The sequence below is a fragment of the Ictidomys tridecemlineatus genome (assembly GCF_052094955.1).
Source record: "Ictidomys tridecemlineatus isolate mIctTri1 chromosome 12 unlocalized genomic scaffold, mIctTri1.hap1 SUPER_12_unloc_9, whole genome shotgun sequence".
Lineage (NCBI taxonomy): Eukaryota > Metazoa > Chordata > Mammalia > Rodentia > Sciuridae > Ictidomys > Ictidomys tridecemlineatus.
This window is the reverse complement of record NW_027520967.1, coordinates 262,828-272,519: the sequence shown is the minus strand read 5'-3', so window position 1 is coordinate 272,519 and position 9,692 is coordinate 262,828. Positions and strand designations below refer to the sequence as shown.

At 36.5% G+C, this 9,692-nt stretch overlaps 1 non-coding gene across 1 annotated transcript; it reads left to right on the top strand.

The window, feature by feature from the left end:
* Window positions 1–1,524: 1,524 nt before the first annotated feature.
* On the top strand, window positions 1,525–1,628 carry LOC144372383 (U6 spliceosomal RNA). The gene has a single exon (XR_013432417.1). It is a non-coding gene; the product is annotated as a U6 spliceosomal RNA (small nuclear RNA).
* The last annotated feature ends 8,064 nt before the right edge of the window (window positions 1,629–9,692 follow it).

Below are 9,692 nucleotides of genomic sequence, written 5' to 3'. Positions count from 1 at the left end.
CAAATCAATACAATTTTTCTGTATTATAATAACCAATCAGGAAAATTTGGCACTAAGCAAAAATAAAAACAAAAAATAATCCTTCAGGCATGGCAAAAAAAAATGTATCTAGGAATTAACCTGTTAAAGACTCCACAAAATTCTCAATGGAAACTTAAAATCTTAAAGGATATTTTAAAATCCCTGAATAAATAGAGAAGATGCTTATGGACAGAATAAATTAACATTTTAAAGATGCCAATGCTCTCTAAAATTAATTTATATCTTCAGAGCATTTCCTATAATATCTCATTAGGAATTTGATGGTGCTTGAAAGTTAATTCTAAAAATGTACATGGGAGGGGGAATTAATAGCTGAGACAGTATTTGAAGAAAATAAAGCCAATGTTAGAAGAAGCTTATTCTGCCAGATATTATGTTACAGTAATTAATAACAGTTAAAAGAAGTATCAAGAAGCAAAGTCAAGAAACAGAATGCATGTTCTACTTCCTTCTCATACACTTACACAACACATGGACATATGCACGCATGGGCACATGCACACAGAAAAGGAGTGAACCAGAGAAAATGTCTGAGGTCAGTTACAGGTGTCGGAATTCAGGCCTAAGGGAAGTCATGGTTCTATAACTAGGACATTAGGGTGACCAGAGAAGGGACTCTGTAATGGACACCCGGAGTGTAAGACTCAAACACTCTAAAAGAAAGAAGCACCATAAGGAATCTAACATATTAATAATATTTCCAAACAAGAGAGAATCTTCCATGGATTCAGGACTTCTTTATCTTTCATGTTGCCATTTACTTGTGATTTTACAAAAATATGCTTCAGTTCATTGGCCATGAAAGCATCAAGTGAATCTCACCTCCAATACTCTTCAACCAATCTGTAAGAGCAACATGATTATTAATTAAGGTCTGAGGAAAATGTGGGCCATTTTCCACTGTACATTTCAAATTGTCACAAGATGTCATTTATACCTAGTTTAAGTAAAATCCTGGAACTGATCACACTGTATTTATTATGTATTAATATATAACACCTGAAATATTCTATAACTAAGTTGAGAATATAAATGAAAATAACATCGTCAACTGTTGTTTTTAGTTTAACTTCTTATCAGAATTGGTATGATATCAACTTTACTCTCTCCAGGGAAAATGTCCTTGTCAGTATATTAGAGATATATGGAATATTAAATAAAAACTGGTGGTTATGAAGATTTTTATTTTATATTAAATCATGAGCACTATTCTACATTTTTCTATATAGAACATCAGGACATATTAAATACCATTTTGGTACAACAAACCTGTCAAAACTATTAACTATGATTTCTCTTCTTAATTTCTGTTTCAACAGATGTATAACAAATTGGTTTGAAATGTTTATTTAATATCTAGGCATAGCAAGAAAATGTATTATGACTTCTCTGAGAAAAAGAATATTAACACTCATACCACTGACTATTTTCCCCATCCTCAAAATGATGACTTATATATGTTTTTATTAAAAGAAAAATGTAGTGCTTACTTTGACAGCACTTATACTAAAATTAGAATGACATAAAAGATGAACATGGCCACAGTGCAAGGAGACACTCAAGTTCATGAAATGTCCCAGATATTTAAAAGGGCTGGAATATAGCTAGTAACAAAACACCCCAGGAAGGAATAGAGGGAGGGAAGGAAAAAAGGAAGAAAGGAAGGGAGGGAGGGAGAGAGGCAGAGAGGGAGAGAAGAAAGATTGCCTGCATTGCATCGTTTGAGTGATGTCCAGTCAAGCCAACTTAGTTAAATACCATTTGGTAGACTAATTTATTTTTCAATTGAAGTAGAAAAGGTGAGTTTCATGGCATTTCCCACTGCCCTTTCAAATATCATACACTTGGTAACTTACCATACAATTATTACTTTTTCATTTAAATTATACTAAAATAAAAACATTTTGATTGAATCAGGATGCAATATTTATGAAGGAAAGTGAGTTTAATCCAAAACATAGTTTGTAACAGTGTCTTTGAAAAAAATGTATACTATAGAGCCTCATGAATGCTTGAGTTAAGCAAAAATGGAATAAAAGCTTATATTGACATATTTCTTCTTTTTTTTAAGTTGCAGATGGACACAGTACCTTTATTTTTTTTATGCAGTGCTAAGGATCAAACCTAGTACCTCACACATGCTAGGCAGGTGCTCCACCACTGAGCTACAGCCCCAGCCCAACATATTTATTCTTACACATATGCTAACATACAATATCAGGAAGCACGATTATACTCAGTAAATCAAAACCCTTGAGAGAGATGTGCTCTTTGCATCTACATCTCACTGCAGTGATTTTGGAAAAACTGGACTGATGTGATGAAAATTCTATAGCACTTTGCTTCTGGGTGTAGGATGCAAACTACACTGCCAGCCCTTTCCAGAAGATGCTTTCATCATGCATCACAGGAAACTCCTCTGAACATTCCACCTTTACCAAAAGACAGACTTACGATAATATCTGAAATCTGTCAACACAAAAATTTTAAATCCTGAGAAGCTATCTGAAAGAAGACTATGACTTATTTTTCTAAGCAACTTTCTGAGGCACTATATCTCAGTACATTTTGGGACATGAATTTACTAAATAATAATGGCAACAATAAAATATTCCAAGGGAACACTCGCTCTCAAGTTTCTAAAGATTAATCTACCTATGCTAAAAAGCTAATACTGTATCACTGAGTGAGTTAAAGATCAGCATACTTATTTTCCATAAGATCAAAACCAAACTCCTTTGCTTGGCACTCCAGATATGTAAAGATGTGCCTCCAATTCCTTTCAAACCCAGTTTCCAACTTCTTGTGCATCTTAATGTAGCTAAGCCGACTACTTAGTCCTTAAACCCATCTCAATTCCACTAAGCTTGCCTTCTCCTCATCTTGATCATGCTCTTTTTTCCAAGTACTGATCTACGTAAGAAGTCAATTTTCAAGGTCTAATTTTAAAAGATGTCTCTTTGAGTGCTAAAATGCCACACTCTGAATTCTCTACTCTGTGCTAAATGCTTTTTATGCAATATTTCATCTTTGCAATCCCTCCCCAAGGATAGCCACACTAATTACTATTATTAAGTGCTTCTACATGGTGCCAAAGGCTTTATAACATCACTTAATTTAACCTTTGCCACCAACCATTTTGTTATGCTTATTCTATACAGATGAGGAGTGTTAATTGTGAGAGGTAAGAACAAAACCTCTATGGTCTGAATGTGAATCCCAGCTCTACCACTTTCATCTTCCTAAATCAGCAGTTTGTTCAAATGTTAAAATGTGTGTATATGGGTATGTGCAACAAACAAGGCCTCTCTCATAGAGCTATGGTAGCCTTAAATGAAATCAACCATATGTAGCATTAAGCATAGCATCTGATATATAATGAGAACTTGCTAAGTACCAACTGTTAATCTTACTTCACAGCATCTAGCAGAGTGTTTTGCACATAGGAGAAACAAAAATATATTGCTTATTAGAGAATATTCCCTATTTTAAAAAAATAAGTTTCTTTTACAAGTCAACTTAGAGATGCAGTTTGTAACTTCAGATCATTAGAAAACACGAAACTAAATTCAAAGCATGTTTGGTTCTCCCTTACCTGCTACCATAAGCAAACATACTGCAGAAGCACTGTGGAAATGATGATTGAGTTTATGTTCAGAGGAATTGGAAAAGCTATTTTCTTGGACACACCAGTGGGAATTAGAAAGTTAAAATGTAATACTCATTCAAATCTAGCACAGAGTTATTAATATTGGAAAACTGATAAAATAATCAGCAGCCAACTTTAAAAAATATTCCCTTATAGAAGCTTAATAACATTTTTTAAACAATCTCCTCCAGGTAAAAAACAAAAATATTTTTCAATTTGTAATTTTTATAAGATTCTATAATTACATATCTAAATTTAAATGCAGGCTTTTACTTAGAATTTGTGCATATTTAGATAAACCTCTAAAAGGAAGCTTTCCTTTATTTACATTCTTCCTTAGAAATCGTTTCTAAAAAAATTAAAATACTATCAATTATAAGAGGCAAAATACTGAAAGGAAAACAATATTCTAATGAGTCCTCAATGATGTGTTAAAAATTATCTGCATGTTTGCATAACAGAACTTTCATTTTAAAGACACAGCAATAGTATATAAAAGAAAAAATAAAATAGCCACAGTAAATAAAACTTTTCAAGTAAACATTTCAAAACACTCCTTGTCCTTGGGGTGGTGAGAAAACCATAGAAGAAGCCCAGAAAAGCCACTAGCCAACAGAGCACAACACTGGACATAGCACAGCTGCATCATGTCCGACACAGATCATTTCAATTTGTCTTCTCAACAGCCATGCATGACAGGCACCACAGTCCTATTTCACAGGCTGGTCTAAGGATCAGCACATGAGAGAGATCCTTTAAAATAAAAACAAATGTTGATTTTCTTTAACATTATAAAGCTTTCAGGAAATGTACTCTATAAATATGTTCAGTCTTTTGGTGACAGGCAGAAATAATTCTCTTGGAAAAGGAAAAAGAGTATACAGATTGGGTAAATAGGATTTATTATAAAACAGAGAAGAAAAATGTAACCTCTCTCCAAACTCTCTAGCCACACAATGACTAGTAAATAAATAAGAGTATAAAAATGCTTAGAAAAGTAATCCTTTATCATATTTAATTGAGAAACACCACAGAATGCTTCATTAGTAGAAGAAAATGAGATAACCACAAAGAGGCTATATATTTTTAGAAGTTTTTACTTTATTAGGGTATAATTTATATTTTCACAACCTAAGTGCAATTAAGATAATAAGTTTTGGGTCATTTATTTTAACTGTAAAGTTTAAGTTTTGTAATTGATACAATCTTGTTACCACCACTACATTTGAGATACAACAACACCATCACTGGAAAGTTTCCTGGTACTCTTCTGTAGTTACACTGTCAGCCAAACTCCCAGTCCAGGAAATCCCTGATCTTCTTCCTACCACTAATTTTAAAAATTACAGAATTTCATTGAAATGATTCAGACAACATTTGGTTTTTGGAGTTTGACCTCTTTCCTGCAGCATAATTTTTTTAAGTTTTCTTAAAATACAACAGATATTTTCACATGTTAGTGTTTTGTTCTTTTTAGTATTAAACAATATTCATAACATGGATATACCATGATCACGTTGTGTCCAGCTGGAACTATTATGAATAACACTGATATGCACTTCTACATAAAAGTCTGTATGGACAGGTTATCTCTCTTCAACAAACACCATGGAGTGAAATGGGCCCAGTCAGATCCAAAGAACTTCTTAAAAAATCCTCTGCTTTGTCACAGTGAAGACTTTTGCCTAATGCAAGGTCTTATCCTGCAGATTGCTTGGGGCCAAAAGATAGCCTGGCTAATCTAAGCTGCTCCCACTTTCCTACCGTGTTCACTGAACTTGGCTTTTTGTCTGTGAATAAAACGGTCCAGATCTGGGTTGGTTGCCATGGTAACTGCATCAGGAGCCCCTGGGCTCTCTATCTTCCTCTGCTGACAGCTCCTGAGCAATGAACACCCTGTGGGGCGTGGGTGCCCTCAGTCCACAACCTCATGGAATCACCTTCCTGAGAAGGTACAGTTCATTATAAAAAAGTAAGTTTGTGTGGGGAAGGGGTTCTTGGCTACCCCTTCTGGTACACGGCTCTCTGGTCACATGTGGTTTGCCAAGATAATGATTTTAGGAACTTTCATTAATTAACTCTCCAACAAAGATCCTTCTGGACCAGGGGACAGTGGCTTTTTTTGACATCCTCATTTCCTTCAACCAGTGGCAGTCAAGGCTTTCTGAGTCTGGGACTTACTATTATTTCTTCACCCAATTCATTGGAATTCTAAGTCCAGCCATATGGAGACTAAGTCCTGCCTCTTGGACCCAAGAATAGCATCTCTGTAGCTGGCCCTAGGTGAGAAATTTGACTTGGTTCCTTGACTCTTTCCAGGGTTCAACCTACTGCTTACCAAGGTCACTCTGGAGGGCCCTCTGGGCCTTGGATGAAGCCTTATTTTTCTGATGGATGGCCTGATCACAATGGGGTCTCAGGACAAGGCTGCAATATGTCATGATTATTTACAGAGACCTGTTCCCTCGCTCAAACTCTGGGCTGTATGCAAAGGATAGCAAGTTAGCAATTTTTCTGCTTTCTACTGTCAAACGTAGTAACAGGAACATTTCCTCCTGATTCTGCATGGTATCTGGAGGTCCAAATCAATGAAATTTTCTTGGGTTTTGCAGATGGTACATTGATTTTTATTCACTTATTAATTCATTCACTCCCTCAATATCTACTGATTGATTATGGGTATGGCACAATGCCAGTTCTGGGGGATGGGGCACATGAAGGAAATGTTATACACACAACCTCAAGAGCTTAAAAAAAAATCCAGCTGAGTAGATAGTTATATGCACATTAGACACTTGTGGCTATACGTTTTGCTATTAAGAAGGGAAGCATTTGAGCCAGACAACCTGGTTGATTGCCTTGCTCATTATTTATTAGTTGTGGACCCTGGGAAAGTTTCTTTACCTTGAGAAGCCTCAGTTTCCTCATATGAGCATTTCTCTTCTGTGAATGATAATAAAAACTATGTCATAGAGTTGCGGGGAGGATTAAATGAGGTCATTCCTGTAAAGCATTTAGTATCGTGCCTGGCACATAGTAAAAATTCAAGTGTTATCTGTTCTTATAGAAAAGATAGCCATGTGGGTTAGCAAGGGAGTAGAATGAAGAGCAAAGAATATAGCGGAATTCAGAGAGGGTTGAGATTGATGTGGTTACAGGAAATTGGGGAAGAAAGCTTCTGGAAGGTAGAAATTGAGTTGCTTCTTGGAATGGGCATAAGGTTGAGAAGTAAGAAAGTACGTGGAGAGGGAGTGAGGGTGGGAGCACTGGGTAGGGGCCAGTGTACTTGCTATTTGAAATGTGGCAAAGCTGCTCACGATTGCCCCCCCACCCTCACCCCTGCTCCCCAGGCCAATAGGGAGGCTGATACTTTAATTGGTTATGTCTGAGAGTCCCCCTCTAACCCTGTATTCAGCAAGTGTGGTGATTTATCATTACGGACCAAATGTTCTAAAATGCCAGTTGCAGCCCTGGGAAGTCTAAATTTAGTATATGAGTCCTGGGTATTTAGAACTTCAAGTGAAAATTCTAGATTCTGAGATCAGGTGAAGACCATTTTGACCCTTTAACTGCAGTTAACATTTTCCTTGAAAAATTCCAACCTTTAAAAAGCCTCTATTTGACAACTTGCTTGCCAATATTTATGTTCCACTCCATTAGCATCGCAAGGGCTGACTCTCCACTTTAAAAGACATGCATTTAGCTGCAAGAAATCATTGCTGTTTGCACATTTCACATGGTCACACACACACTCACACTCACACACACAGACAGATACAGGACATGCCCCCAGAGGACTGTGCACATGCACTTTGTCCTCTGGGAAAGGTGACCTGAGTGACATCTTCTCCATGTGTGACTTCATCTAATTTTATTTTCTTCAAGACTTTGTCTTTTTTTCAGCTATAAGCCTTCTGTAGAGTAAAATGGCAATATATTATGTCTCTCTAATTGTTATTTTTGGGCTAATTGTTTAAATGTATTTTGTTATAAGATACCCTGTAAGCATGCCACAGATTTTAGAGTTACGACTTATGGTATTGCCTTATACCTCAGAGATTTAGACATGGACTTTGAGAGTCACAAGAGAAAAAGAAAAGAATAAAAACTTTGTTTTAAATCTAGGTCCATGGGTTGTTGATGGAAAAAATCCACTTTATTATGATAAACCACCAAATATGAATTTGAGCTCTTGTTTTTCACTAGTTCAGAGCCTACCAGAAAACACACATTTAACTAGGTCAGTGATTCTTAATCCTTTGTAGAGGTATGTGTGAGTGGGCGGGGGAAAGTGTAGGAATCTGAGAAAAGCTATAGATGCCTTCTCCAGAAATTGGCATACAAACACTCTATGCATTTATTCTGTTGCATTGACACATATCTTTCACATAACCAGAATGTTAGAATAATACTTAAAAGACTCATGATCCTCTTAATGTCACTTTCTGAATACAAAAATTAAGTCACTTCTCCTAAAGTCACCTTGTGCAAATAAAAGCAAAACATAATTTAGTTACTTTACTTCCATAAGAAGATTGCTGTCGTTTGGGTAGAACAAGAGTGTTTAGAGAGTGTTTATTTGACATGGCAGAGTAAACAAACATTTTCACTTCAGATCAGTTTAGACGTTCCATTTTGGTGGAAACAAGGAGAGCAAGTTCTAATTTTCAATAGTACTTGGTAACAAAAGAGTTTTTACTCTTGACAGGTTTTAAGGGTTAGCTTATGTGAAGGAACATGGAAATTCTCTAAAGCACTTTGAGTTGAATTCATATAATGCTATTTTCTTTGTTTTCAATTTAGTAATGTCAACAGTGCCAATATTTGAACCTTAAGTGTGGTCCTTGTCATGAGGGGAAGAATCAGACATTTCAATTTTAAGCTCCTTAGACAGCAGGAACCTGTGAAGCAAAGTCTTTTTGTTCTTGGATCTGGCTTCCAGGTGCCCTTCCTACCCCCACCCCCCACCCCCCGCCACCCCAACCCCAGTGGACCTGGTTAGAAGACATTAAAACTTTCCATTAGTTTCAAAAATGGGATCTGCTGGATCTTGAGACAAAAACCTGGCTCATTCAGATGGCCCAAAATATCAACCAAGTCAGCCAAGTCAGGAATGCTCTTGTTTTTGTCAAATTAGTCTGGGAATAAGCTTGGCTAGTTACTTAAGGGATGTAAAGCTTTCGGCTTGAAGATACACAATTGCTTCAGAATTTGGACTTTAAAGCCAATAAACTTCAGCTTTTATTTTTTGACAAATCCTGGTAAAGCCTCATTCAAGGTCCTGACCTTGTTATGTTGAAGTGAACCTATTGGAGAGTTGTTGTCTGTCTCATTCTTTAACAAAATAGTAAAGCAGGGGGCTTTGTGGAATAGCGATGTGCTCTATCTGTATCATGACACCAATATTTTTCTTTCAAGGTTTTTCTTGGCCAAGACATTTTCATTATTTCTAAGGTTTCTATCTGAGACTTCCAAAGGAGGCTCACTGAAGGGGCATGAGCACAGCAAAACTAGGCACTGGCTACGCTGAGAACTGTCAACACATTTATTCTGTTGCAAACTGAGAGGAACTAATCAGGCACAAATACCCCAAGACCTTCCTTCAGCAGGAGAAAAGCAAGTGACTCTGGATAGGATGACACTTCTTGAGGGAGACACTGAGGTATCCTTTTTTTCTCTTCTCAGATGACACATACACTTGGCTGCTTTAGGGCAAATGGCTCCAAGTATGCCCAGTCCCAAGGCCGTAACTTGACTGTGACATAAGCATTGTTGTAGGATGCTCTAAATCCAGGCTGCTTAATTGGTATAAATTTTTCTTAGTTTTGATAAAATCCTAACTTTTTCATTTTGAGCTATCTTCTCATGACAATGACCCATTTTGAGCCAGCATTCCACAATGGTCAGATGCCAGCTACTCCTTTGATCTTAATTTTTTATTTATATTATTTTATTTTTTATTTATGCTTCTGCTGGGTAAGACATTTGCACAAGAGGGACT